The sequence below is a fragment of the Tenrec ecaudatus genome, chromosome 7 (assembly GCF_050624435.1).
Source record: "Tenrec ecaudatus isolate mTenEca1 chromosome 7, mTenEca1.hap1, whole genome shotgun sequence".
Lineage (NCBI taxonomy): Eukaryota > Metazoa > Chordata > Mammalia > Afrosoricida > Tenrecidae > Tenrec > Tenrec ecaudatus.
The window spans coordinates 158,908,677-158,921,272 of NC_134536.1; positions in this window are offsets into that span (position 1 = coordinate 158,908,677).

Below are 12,596 nucleotides of genomic sequence, written 5' to 3' on the forward strand. Positions count from 1 at the left end.
CGGCACTCCTCCTGTGGCTCTTCTCGGTGCTAGCCACTGGCTACTCGATCAAGAAGGTTCACTGCCCAGGGATTTCAGGGTCCAGTGCGGGTGCTCCACTTCTGGCTCCTACTGGGAGTGAGAGTCTGTCTCTTGCACCTCAGATGACTCATTTGATACCCAGCAGGATTGCCCTCGGAATGCATCTTGTAACAATGACTCACAGGTGAATCCTGTCAGTGTCTTTTCCCAGACCCGTGAAGGAAAGGGGTTTTTGGAGACAGTTACAGAGACTTTGGCTAGGACATCTATTTTAAATAATTCACTGTCCCTGAAATATGTATAGGAACCATTTAGACAATTTGACTCTCTGATGATCTATTTAGAAGAGGTTATAAACTTTTTTTTTAATAAAAAGGAGTCATTTTACTGTCTTTTCCAACAATGCCATGTTGGAGTCATATTAAAAGAAACAGATAATTAAAGAAATAAGATTCCTGTTTTCTTATAAATAAATCTGTTAATGAATTTTTATTATTAATGAATATCTCAAATAGTCTTGAGAAAGAATATCAAGGCAGGTTATGATTTTCTGCCTAGGAAGTTAATTTATGTATCCTATATATTGGTGAAGTTAAAGAAAAAGGTTGAACTAGTCATCATATTGAAAGTGCATATCTTAAAACTTCAATAAGCTAACTTCTACAACAAATGAAACCTTGAAAAATCATATTTCTCTATAATAAATACATAACTGAATGCAGCATTTCATATGACATTTTTAATGGAAAATTTAAACTCCAGAAATTCAAAGTTATAAATTAAATTCCATAGGAGAATGCAAAACATTTTTCACTTAAAAAGCATGTTATTATAGGAAAATATTTTGCCCTTACGGAAAAAAATACAAAAAAATTCAACTTGATGCTACTTAGGGCCAGATAGGCCTTTGCCCCATTTGGCTAACACGCTTTGCTTCACTCTTTTGTCAACAAGAGGAGTGGTAAGTAAATATTTTCCACTCTACTCCTTTGTCTTTGTCCAAGGTCAAGGACAAATACAGTGTTGCCTTCTCAAAAGTCCTTGTGTCACGGATCTTATCTTTTCAAGGAAATACCCACACAGGTAACCCCTGGATTATACTAGCATTCCATTCCAACAACTCAATTCTAAATTGGTTCTGAAGCAAGTTGAAGACCTCCTTTAAACCTTTTTTCACTTTTGTTACCTTTTTTAATATAAATAACTTTATCAATATGATCTTTATCTTTGAGGGATTGAAAAGTTCCAAATACATTTATAGATATATTTTAATACATGCATACACTAAAAAGTACACAGATTAAAAAAAGGATGGTCATAAGAGTAGCTGAAGCTCAAATATATCAGATGTCAGAGCCTACCTGTACTGACTGACATGTTACTTATGGATTCAAATTTAATATGGACTAAGTCAAAGTATTGTGAAGTCCTGAAGGCACAGTGCTGGGCTGCTAATCTACTCTCATAAAGGTATACATTTTTGAAAACCCACAGAGGCAATTCTATCCTGTCCTACAGTTTCCATGAGTCAGAATAGACTCTGTGGCAGTGAGTTTGGAGTTTTTTGAGAAGTCAAAATATTAGGGTTTTATGATTTTCTCTACCCATAAGATGTACCAATTCTAGGGTGGTCATCTGAGCTATTCTCTGGGGTCAAATGGAAATTTAAAATAATATAAATTATTCAGTTGGCCAGTGTTCACTGGTAACTGTGCATAGGTATTATGACAAATAGGGTTAAGTTAGAGATTCTCCAAGCTATGATCCCCAAACATATAAAATATAGTGGAACAGCTTACAGAAGGGTCACAAGGAAGAGACAAGCCAGTCAGAATGCAGCATAGCACCAATGAAACATACAAAATTCCTCTATTTCTTTAATGTCCACCCACCCACTATCATGATCCCAATTCTACCTTACAAATCCGGCTAGACCAGAGCATGTACACTGATACAGATAAGAACTGGAAGCACAGGAAATCTAGGACAGATAAAGCCCTCAGGGCCAGTAATGAGAGCAGTGATACCAGGAGGGGAAGGGAAAGGCAGGGGGAGAAAAGGGGAACCAATCACAATGATCTCCATATAATCCCCTAACAGGAGGACAGACAACAGAAAAGTGGGTGAAGGGAGATATTGGTCAGTGTACAACAAGAAAAATAATAATAATTTATAAATTATCAAGGGTTCACGAGGGAGGAGCTGATACCAAGGGCTCAAGTACAAAGAAAATGTTTTGAGAATGATGATGGCAACAAATGTACAAATGCACTTGACACGATGGATGGATGGATTGTGATAAGAGCTGTATGAGCCTCCAATAAAATGATTATATATACATATATGGACATCTAATAATAAGTGCTAAATAAATTATATGAACTATACATGTCACTGAACTATATTTCAATTTTAATTATATATCCAGATTTCTGTGGTACAATGATTTACTTGACATGACTCTTGTAGCCATGGTCCTTGCAACTCCTACCAAATGACTTTCTTGAAGATGCTGAGTGATTGTCGGTAGAGTTAACTGTGATTGTGAATGCTCGGAATTCTAACAAGAGGGTTGTTCAGTTTGGCATCTTGCCGGCATGAAAGGAAAACTGTCAGACATAGGAAGGGAGGCTCCTACCGCCATCAAAAAAAGAAGAGCCAGGAGTGGAGAACATCATTTTAGCCCAGTGAACCTTGTACAGCGTTCCAGAGGCAAAGCTATGACACTACAGGAGTTGAAGCAGCAGCAGAGCCAACACAGGAACAGAGAGGTAGATTTCATCAGCACAAAGAGCAGAAGTGGAGTAGAAGAATTACTTACAAAGGGTAGTGCCTCCGGGCATTTAATTGGGAGGCTAGGTTTGCTAACCCAAGGAAGGGTTGGGTTAGGGCAGAGATTTATGGCGGAGTGGCATACCCATTGGGAATTTGTCCCTGACTAAACCAGGTGTCGCCTGACTCCTCACTATTCAACACTTTAAAGGAGTATGGTGCATGAGATACACCCAAGGCAATGTCATTTGACTTCTTGACTGCTGTGTCCAGGAGCATTGATTACGGATCTAAGCAAAAGGAAATCCTTGAGGACGTCAATCTTTTCTCTGTTTATCATGATGTCTGTGGTCCAGCTGGGAGGAAGGATTTGGGGTTTTTTCTACATCGAGTTTCAATCTATACTGAAGGTGGCAGTCTTTCGTTTTCATTAGCCAATGCTTCGAGTCTTCATTTGTAGCACGCAAGATTGTGCTATTTAGGTAGAGATTGAATTAAGCATAGTGAATGGATACAACCCTGAGGCAAGCCTTTTCTGATTCAAAACCCCTTAGAGCTCCCTACAAAAGAGGGAGCTAATTCTATTTCAAGATAGAACATACTGTTTAAAACTTGAGGGGAAATTATCTACTGAACTTTCTCAAAGAAAAAATAATGAACTTTCTCATTAAAAGAAGAGGAAAACGAATCAACAATTTCATTTATTTAAGTTTTTATTGTGAGTATGAAGAATACTTACAGCACATACCAATTTTCCATTCAAGGGCTTTTTTTAAAAAAAACATTTTATTAGGGGCTCATGCAACTCTTATCACAATCCATACATATCCATACATCAATTGTATAAAGCACATCCATACATTCTTTGCCCTCATCATTTTCAAAGCATTTGCTGTCCACTTAAGCCCTTTGCATCAGTTCCTCTTTTTTCCCCTCCCTCCCCGCTCCCCCCTCCCTCATGAGCCCTTGATAATTTATAGATTATTTTGTCATATCTTGTCCTTTCTGGAGTCTCCCTTCAACCCCTTTTCTGTTGTCCGTCCCCCAGGAAGGAGGTCACATATAGATCCTTGTAATCAGCTCCCCCTTTCCAACCCACTCACCCTCTACTCTCCCAGTATTGCCCCTCACACCCCATTGGGTTCCCTCTCATTCATTGCAATCCCCACAGGGTAGGTAACTTCATCTATCAAACTTTCTCCCTGCTCGCCTAATCCCCCTGGATTTTGTTCCTGGGTAAGTGCTCCCCTCTTGCTTTCTAAAGGTGATTATCACTCTATTGCTATAGATGAAAATTGAGCCATGGTATAAGACCTGAAAGGTGACAAGGGGCCAAAGTCTCAGGAGGTCCAACAAACGCTGTGTGTTAGGCCAGGTTGACCACCGAAACTCATATATGTGTAAGACAGAGCTTTACATCAAGGAGTAAATACATGTCGCAAAAATGTCCCAACCCAGTCCAACTCAAGTCCATAAGTCTGATACTAGCCCATCAGTCCCTCTTCGGACTCACGCAGGCACATACAATGATGCAGAACGCACAGGAAGATCACAGTCCAGTGGGTGAAAAGTCTTGGGTATCAATGGTGGTGGACACACCTCCAGGGCTCTGGCATATCCGAGTGGCTTGCCAGCAGGAAGGTGAAGGCAGAGAGGGAGAAGGGGAGGTTCCGATGCCCTTTTTTATGAGAAGACCATGCCCACACCGAGGCATCATTAGGCTGTAGCCTGATGGACAAGTTGCATGCCATCCCTACACCTTCATGTATCCTCAAGACGACATGAAATTATGTAACTACCACACTCCGTCTTACTGTTCACCTTATGTCCCTTTTCGTCATTACTGTCACTGTTTACAAAACTCAAAGAAATATTTAAAGTAACACCATTTTAGTTCCCGGAGGATGTCAAAACGGCCATTTTGACACAGTGTAACTTGAACAGCACAGAATTCTTTAGGGGGGTGGGTATTGCTAGATGCCATTGAGGAGGTTCTGGCCCAACAGACAAGACACTGTGTGATCCCGCACCATCGGCATAACTGCCCATGTGCCTGAGCCCATTCTTGTAGCTACCGTGTCAATCCATCTCACTGAGGGATTTTCTCTTTTTCCTTGCCCCTGTACTTTATCTCACGTAATGTCCTTCTCCAGAGACTGGTTTATCTGGTAAGACGGCCCAAGTATGCAAGAGGACGTATTGCCATCCTGGCCTCTGAGGAGCACTCTGCCAGCACTTCTTCCAAGACAGGTCCAAACCAAACCGAAATCACTGCAATCAAGTCAATGTCAACTCAAAGAGACCCCATTGGGCGAGATAGACCTGCCTCGGTGAGTTTTCAGGATTGTTAACTGCTGATCAGAGTCGAACGTCCTATCGTTCGCCAGCAGAACTGCTGGTGGCTTCCAAATGCTGACTGATGGTTCGCAGCCCAAGGCGCAGCGGCTGTGCCACCAATCTTTCCACGACAAACAGATTTGTCCTTTGAGTAGGCTGTGGTTGTTTCAATAGTCTTGACCAGCACCACACTTCAAATGTACCGATTCTTCTTCAGTCTTCCTTATTCAATGTCCAACTTTCACATGCACAGGAGGCCATGGAAAATACCATGACTTGGGTCAGACACCCCTCAGTCCTCAAAGTAACATTCTGGCTTTTCAATACTTAAAGAGATCGTGTGCCTCAGATTTACCTAATGCAGTATGCCCTTTGATCTCTTGACTGCTACTTCCATGAGCATTGATTATGGATTCAAGTACGACAGAATCGTTGACAACTTCAGCCTTTTCTGCATTCATCATGATGGTACCTAATGGACCAGTTGTGAGGATTTGGATATTCTTTACATTGAGTCACAATCCATATCGATCTTTATCAGTGAGGAGAACTTGAAGCCCTTACTGATAAAGATCAATATGGATTGTGACTCAATGTAAAGAATACTCAAATCCTCAAAACGGGTCCATTAGGTACCAGAAAGCATGGTTATTTATAAGGCCCGCCTCCAATTCTGAAGCCACATTCTTCTCCATATAATCCAGCTTCTCTAGTGATCTGCTCAGCATACCGTTTGAAAAAGGATGGCAAAAGGGTGTGACTCTGACACACACGTTTCCTGATTTTAAACTGTGCCCATGGTCTGTTCACACAACTGCCTCTTGAACCATGCACAGGTTCCACATACGCACAATGTAGTGTTCTGGATTTCCCATGCTTCTCAATGTTATCTGTAGCTTATTACATTCCACACAATCCAGCGCCTTTGCAGTCAATAAAACACAGCAAATATCTTTCTCTGCCTTCAGCCAAGATCCATCTGTCATCAGCAATAACATTCCTTGTTCCACGTCCTCTTCTGAATCCAGCCTGAGCCTCTGGCAGCTCCGTGTCAATGTGCTGCTACAATTGTTGCTGGATGATCTTCAGTCAAAATATGCTTGCGTGTAATATCAATGACGCTCTATAGTTTGAGCATTCCGTTGGGTTACCTTCGTTTTTTTTTTAAACACTTTATTAGGGGCTCATACAACTCTTATCATAATCCATTCATATACATACATCAATTGTATAAAGCACATCTGTACATTCTTTGCCCTCATCATTTTCAAAGCATTTGCTCTGCACTTAAGCCCTTTGCATCAGGTTCTCTTTTTTCCCCTCCCTCCCCGCTTCCCCCTTCCTCATGAGCCCTTGATCATTTATAGATTGTTATTTTGTCATATCTTGCCCTATCCGGCGTCTCCCTTCACCCCCTTCTCTGTTGTCCTCCAGGGAGGAGGTCACATGTAGATCCTTGTAATCGGTTCCCCTTTCCAACCCACTCACCCTCTACTCTCCCAGTATCGCCCCTCATACCCTTGGTCCTGAAGGTAGCATCCGCCCTGGATTCCCTGTGCCTCCAGCTCCTATCTGTACCAGTGTACAACCTCTGCTCTATCCAGACTTGCAAGGTAGAATTCGGATCATGGTAGTTGGCAGGGAGGAAGCCTCCAGGATCTGGGGGAAAGCTGTATTCTTCATCGGTGCTACATCGTATCTTTAGAATGGGTACAAATATGCTTTTTTTCCCCCCAGTCAGATGGCCTAGTAGCTGTCTTCCAAATTTCCTGCCATAGATGTGTGAATGCTTCCAGTGTTTTCTCTGCTTGTGGGAAGATTTCAATTGGTATTCTATCTGTTCCTGGAGACTTGGTTTTAGCTAATGCTTTCATTGCAGTGTGAACTCCTTCCATAAGCACCGTTGACTCCCCCTAAAATGGTGAATGCCAACTAGCTTTTTTGGGGTGCAGTGACTGTATTTTTTCCACCTTCTTTTAATGATTCTGCACCATTCGATATTTTGCCCATAGGCTCTTTCAATTCAAGGCTTGAAATTTTTCTTGATTTTTTTCAGTTTAAAATATACTGAGCATGTTCTTAAAACAAATTTTTTTCTACCTGTATATCTGCACATTTCCTTATATTTGATGTTGTCTTCTTTTTTTGGCCTGCTTCCAAATACTTTTCTTAAGTTGGGATTTAATACATATATCATAACATTCCATAGTTATTCCTTTTTACCTCTCCCCCCACTGTACCTCCGAACACCTTATTCTACTTGCTGTCCCTCAATCTTGGGTTCATAGAACACAAAATAGAAGAGCATAGAACACAGCTTCAAGAGGGTGGCCTTCACTGACATACATCTCTGAGATACACTCTAATAGGAGCAAACAAAACAATATACGCCAAAAATACAGAAAAAAATGTGGAAACTGGATCATGTCCAGCCTGTGCATCATAGAGACTGGGGATCTACTGACAAAGTTTTAACTGTTCAGGTCAGATTTATGCCTTTGATCTTTTATACTCCTCTCTCCAAAGTACTCTGTTTAGGGACCACGTTCCTCACATCCCTCAATTTTAGCCAGGGGGAGTTCTCTGGAGGTTTATTCCCTGTGTAGTTCCACAAATGAATCTTGGGCTCCCACTGCCATCCATCGCCTTCTGCACACCGATTCTCACAATTTAAATTTAAGCTCTGATACTGATCCCTCCTTGACATTGGATAATATGATTCCAGTCCTTTGGTGACGGATGATGATGTGCTTCTTTCATGTGGACTTAGTTGACATTGCACATAGATGGCTGCTAATTTGGAGACAAGCCTTTAAGACCCCAGATACTATTTTATTTGATAGCCAGTGAGGTAGTTAGTTTATTGTACCAACCTGGCCAATAAACACATGTGGGGTTAATTGAAGGGTAAAGGGATAAATGGCTCAGTGAGCCTTGCCTTTCGAGTTCTCGGGTCTCTTGCTTTCTGACAGCTGGACCAGGGTGCAGCTGTCTTAGCCAGTTCCCTGCTTTAGCTGCCAAGGCTCACTTCCTGCAAGACATCCCGAGGAGAAGCCACATGGACCTAGCCTGATGCAACCCTGGGTGCTGGAGCAGCCATGTGGAGACCCCTGCCAGCGCGGAGATGTTTACACATTCACTGATTCGGCTTTCCTCCCACAGTCAGCATCATTGTATCTGTTTTGTGAGATGGAGGAGGACTTTGTGGATTGGTGTTGGACATATTGGTTAACGGGTTAATGTTGGACTTGTGGGCTTGGGCAACACTGGGTTGGGATGTTTTCTTGATGCACACTTAACCTTTGGATAAAATCTTTCTTATACATATGAGTTTCTGTGGATTTGTTTCTCTAAAGTACCCAGACTAATACATATGGTACCAGGAATGGGGTACTAGAGAAACAAAATCATAAGATGGGGAGTAGATGCTTATTTGACTTCTCCCTTGTGGTAGTTTTTCTTGTCTAGCCAGAGGTCTGATAAAGAAACACTATTTACTCAGTTGTTTGATGGGGAAAATATGGCAAGTATGAAAATAGAAAGTTTGTAAGCCACTTGCCTTGAGCCATTAAAATTTGATCTTTAGATGGGATTAGGCCACGCCTGCAAAGAAAGATATGCAAAGAAAGATATGCCTCACCTGGTGCTTTGGAGTACTCAGGGACCCATGGTCTTTGTCAGAAGCTGGAAAAAATCTGCAACCATAAAGAAAACTCCTCTCTAGGACTGAAAGTTAAAAGGAGCTTGTGGGCAGGCTGAAATGCTTGCTAGGTGACCACCTGGATCTACTTGTTGAGTGGAAGTGGGAGAAATGCAGCAATAAAGAGACTGGTTGACTTTGGTCACTGACACCTGTGGACTTGATTTACAGGAAAAAGAGGAGAAGACGAGAGTGGGTTGACTGGTCTAAAGTTCATAACCTAGCACTAGGGGATTAGACTTGTTGAGTATTGTATTGTTGATAGCCCATGGTCTAAAGGCAAGTTGACTGATGGGCACTCTGTGGAGGCTAAGTGAGGCAGCCCACATTGAGTTAACCAGAACCCGACCAGATGGAGATTTTTGAACCTGTAAACTGGTGCATATTGTTGCTGGCTTCATAGATGGCCTGTCCAGATTTGACTTTGCTTATGGATGCAGACTTCACAAGGTTCCACCTGGAATGAAGATGCTTCATGTCAAAAAATATGATTGTCTTCTCAGAGAACTAGGTTGATGTAAGTGGGCAGTCTATAAATTGGATACTCAAAATTGGGGGGATAAAGGCATGAAGTGGTTGGCTTACAAACTTTCATAGGTGGGGAACATATTCACAGGATTGTAGGATTGAGGTGTAGGTGTTACTTAATTTCAATCGTGAAGCTAAAGAATTATGTATAGGTGCCAGGTTGACAAGAGGTGGATTGAGGTAGTTAGTTTATTGGGCCAACCTGGCTGATAAACATATATGGGGTTAGTTGAAGGGCGGAGGGATAAATGGCTCAGTGACCCTCGCCTTTTGAGTTCTCGGATCTCTTGCTTTGTGATGGTTGGTCCAGCGTGCAGTTGCCTTAGCCAGTTCCCTGCTTCAGCTGGCAAGGCTCACTGCCAGCAAGACATCCCCAAGGAGAAGCCACATGGACCTACCCCGATGCAGCTCTGGGTGCTAGAGCAGCCATGTGAAGACCCCTGTCAGCGCTGAGATGCTTACACGCTGACTCAGCTTTCCTCCTGCAGTCGGCATCATTGCTTCTGTTTTGTGAGATGGAGGAGGACTTTGTGGATTGGTGTTGGACATATGGGTTAATGTTGGACTTGTGTGCTTGGGCAGCACTGGGTTGGGATGTTTTCTTGATGCACACTTAACCTTTATATAAAACTCTCTCTTATGCCTGAGTTTCTGTGGATTTGTTTCTCTAAAGTACCCAGACTAAAACAACTTGGGCGGCACTGGGTTGGGATGTTTTCTTGATGCACACTTAACCTTTATATAAAACTCTCTCTTATACCTGAGTTTCTGTGAAGTTGTTTCTCTAAAGTACCCAGACTAATACAACTGCCTTCAGAAAGTATAAATATAGATGGATGGATGATCTGCTGAGAATCAAAACTATTTGATACTATTATTTAATTTCGTAGCAATAATTTTGACTTACCCTTCTATCAGTATTTTTAATTTTCTAGGTATAAAATATTATCATCTGTGGTTCTGACATTTGTAGCAATAGTGGGCATTTGAAATATAGTCTTAACCATTTTCACCTTCTAAGGAGAATTAAAGATACATTCTAAGATACATTCCTTCTCCTGGTCATCCAGAATAGATTCAATATTCTTGCCACCATCATAATTCAAAGGCATTAATTCTTTGGTCACCCTTATTTATTGTACAGTTTTAACATGCACTTAGTTATTAATTTTGTTAATGTATTGTTTTATTCTATAATTCTCTTTTTGATCAAAGATTTTCCAGTCTTTACTCTGTTAACATTCATAACCTTGTTTTTATTTCCTGCAACACGGTAAGCAAGTATTTTAAAATATGTTACTAGTAGCACTATTTTGAAGCCCTTACTTATGAAAATCAAGGCATGCAGCTGTCAGTATGGATTACAGATTAATATAATTAATATAAAGAAGAGCCAGATCCTCACAACTGAATCAGTAGGTAACATCACGATAAATGGAGAAAAGATTGAAGTTGTCAAGGATTTCATCTTGCTTGAATGCACAATCAATGCTCATGGAAGGAGCAGTCACGAGATCAAAAGCTGTGTTGCATCGGGCAAATTTATTGCCAAAAACCTCTCTCTAGTGTTGAAAGGCAACGTTGTTACTTTGAGGACTAAGATTGGCCTGACCCAAGCCATGGTATTTTCCATGGCCTCGTATGCATGCGAAAGTTGGGCATTGAATAAAGAAGACTGTAGAAGAATTGCTGCCTTTGGTGCTGGAGAAGACCATTGAAAGACCATGGTTCACCAAAAGGAAAAACAGGTCTGTCTTGGAAGAAGTATAATCAGAGTGTGCCTTGGAGGCAAGGTTGGTGAGATGTCATCTTACACACTTAGGACATGTTTTCAGGCAAGACCAATCCCTGGAGAAGAACACCATGCTTGGTAACATATCAGGGCAGAGAAAAAGAGAAAGGCCCCCAACAAGACGGATTGAAAAAGTGGCTGTAAAAATGGGCTCAAACATAGGAACAAGTGTGAGGATGGCGTAGGACCGGGCAGTATTTTGCTCCCCCTGTGCTCTGTGGGTGAGACCTGACTCAGTGGCGCCTAACAACAGCACTCTTTGCTGGATTTCCTGTGAATCGGTCTCAGTTGCCTGTTTTGTTCTGTTTTTAATCATATGATCCTAACAACTATTGTTTTTTATCGGGTGCCAGATCATATCTAAAAATCTATAGAAATAATTTGCTGCCCCGTGTTGTTACCATTGAGTCAATTCTGAACCCATCACAACTCCATGATTGCAGAGTAGAACCACTCGATTTTAAAGGTTATGACCTTTTAAAACCAAATTGCCAGGCTGGTCTTCTGAGGTGGCTCTGTTTGAGGCAACATTTTGATTGGTAGTCCATGCTGAACCAGGTGGTATAGTGATTACATGTGCTGCGAACGGTAAGATTAGCAGTTTGAAACCACCAGCTGTGCTTTGAGGGAAAGAGGAGGCTTTCTATTTTGGTCAAGTTAGAAACCCACGGGACACACCCATTCAGATGTCTTTTTGTTTCAAAAGTCAAAAAAATATTTAAAAGGAATACAGTTTTAACCCCTTGAGGATGCCAAAGCTACCGCTGGGACATTCTTTAGGGAAGATGCTAGAGCGGTGGCAACATTGATGTCACAAAGATCTAGATGGACGATATGTGGGGGAAATAATTTCAGGTTTAGAAGGTTTATGTTTAATATAAGGGTTCCATGATTTTGTAGTAGTACTTTTTGACTTGCCCTCATATCTGGACTAATTGAAACATTTAAAATCCCACCTACTAGGTTTATACTTTTGGTCAGTAGATTGAGTTGGAAGTTTTCCCCCCCTCTTACCAGCCAACCAGATATAAAAAGAGAAACTATTTAAGGTTAATGAATTTAATGTTTTTTTCTGCTTTGTTTTAATCTACATGGTTAGGACTAATTCAATTGACACAGACTTTTCCATTTGTGAAAAATCATAAACTTCCGAATAGGAAAGCATTTTGAAACGGTTTCACTAGTCTTTAAGGTATACAGTGATACCTGCATTGTTGAACTCCATTGTTCAACAATCATGTTCAAACCCCGAAAAATTTGAGAACTAACCTATTTTTCCTTAAGAAACAATGAAAAACCAAATAATTGATTCTGAGGCCCCAAAATTATTCTTATAAATTAATTTTTCCAGGAGTTTCACACAACGTTAACAGTGCTAGGTTGTGGAAATGCCCCCTAAAACATATAAATACAACAAATATCAAAGCACAATACAGTAAATAAAAG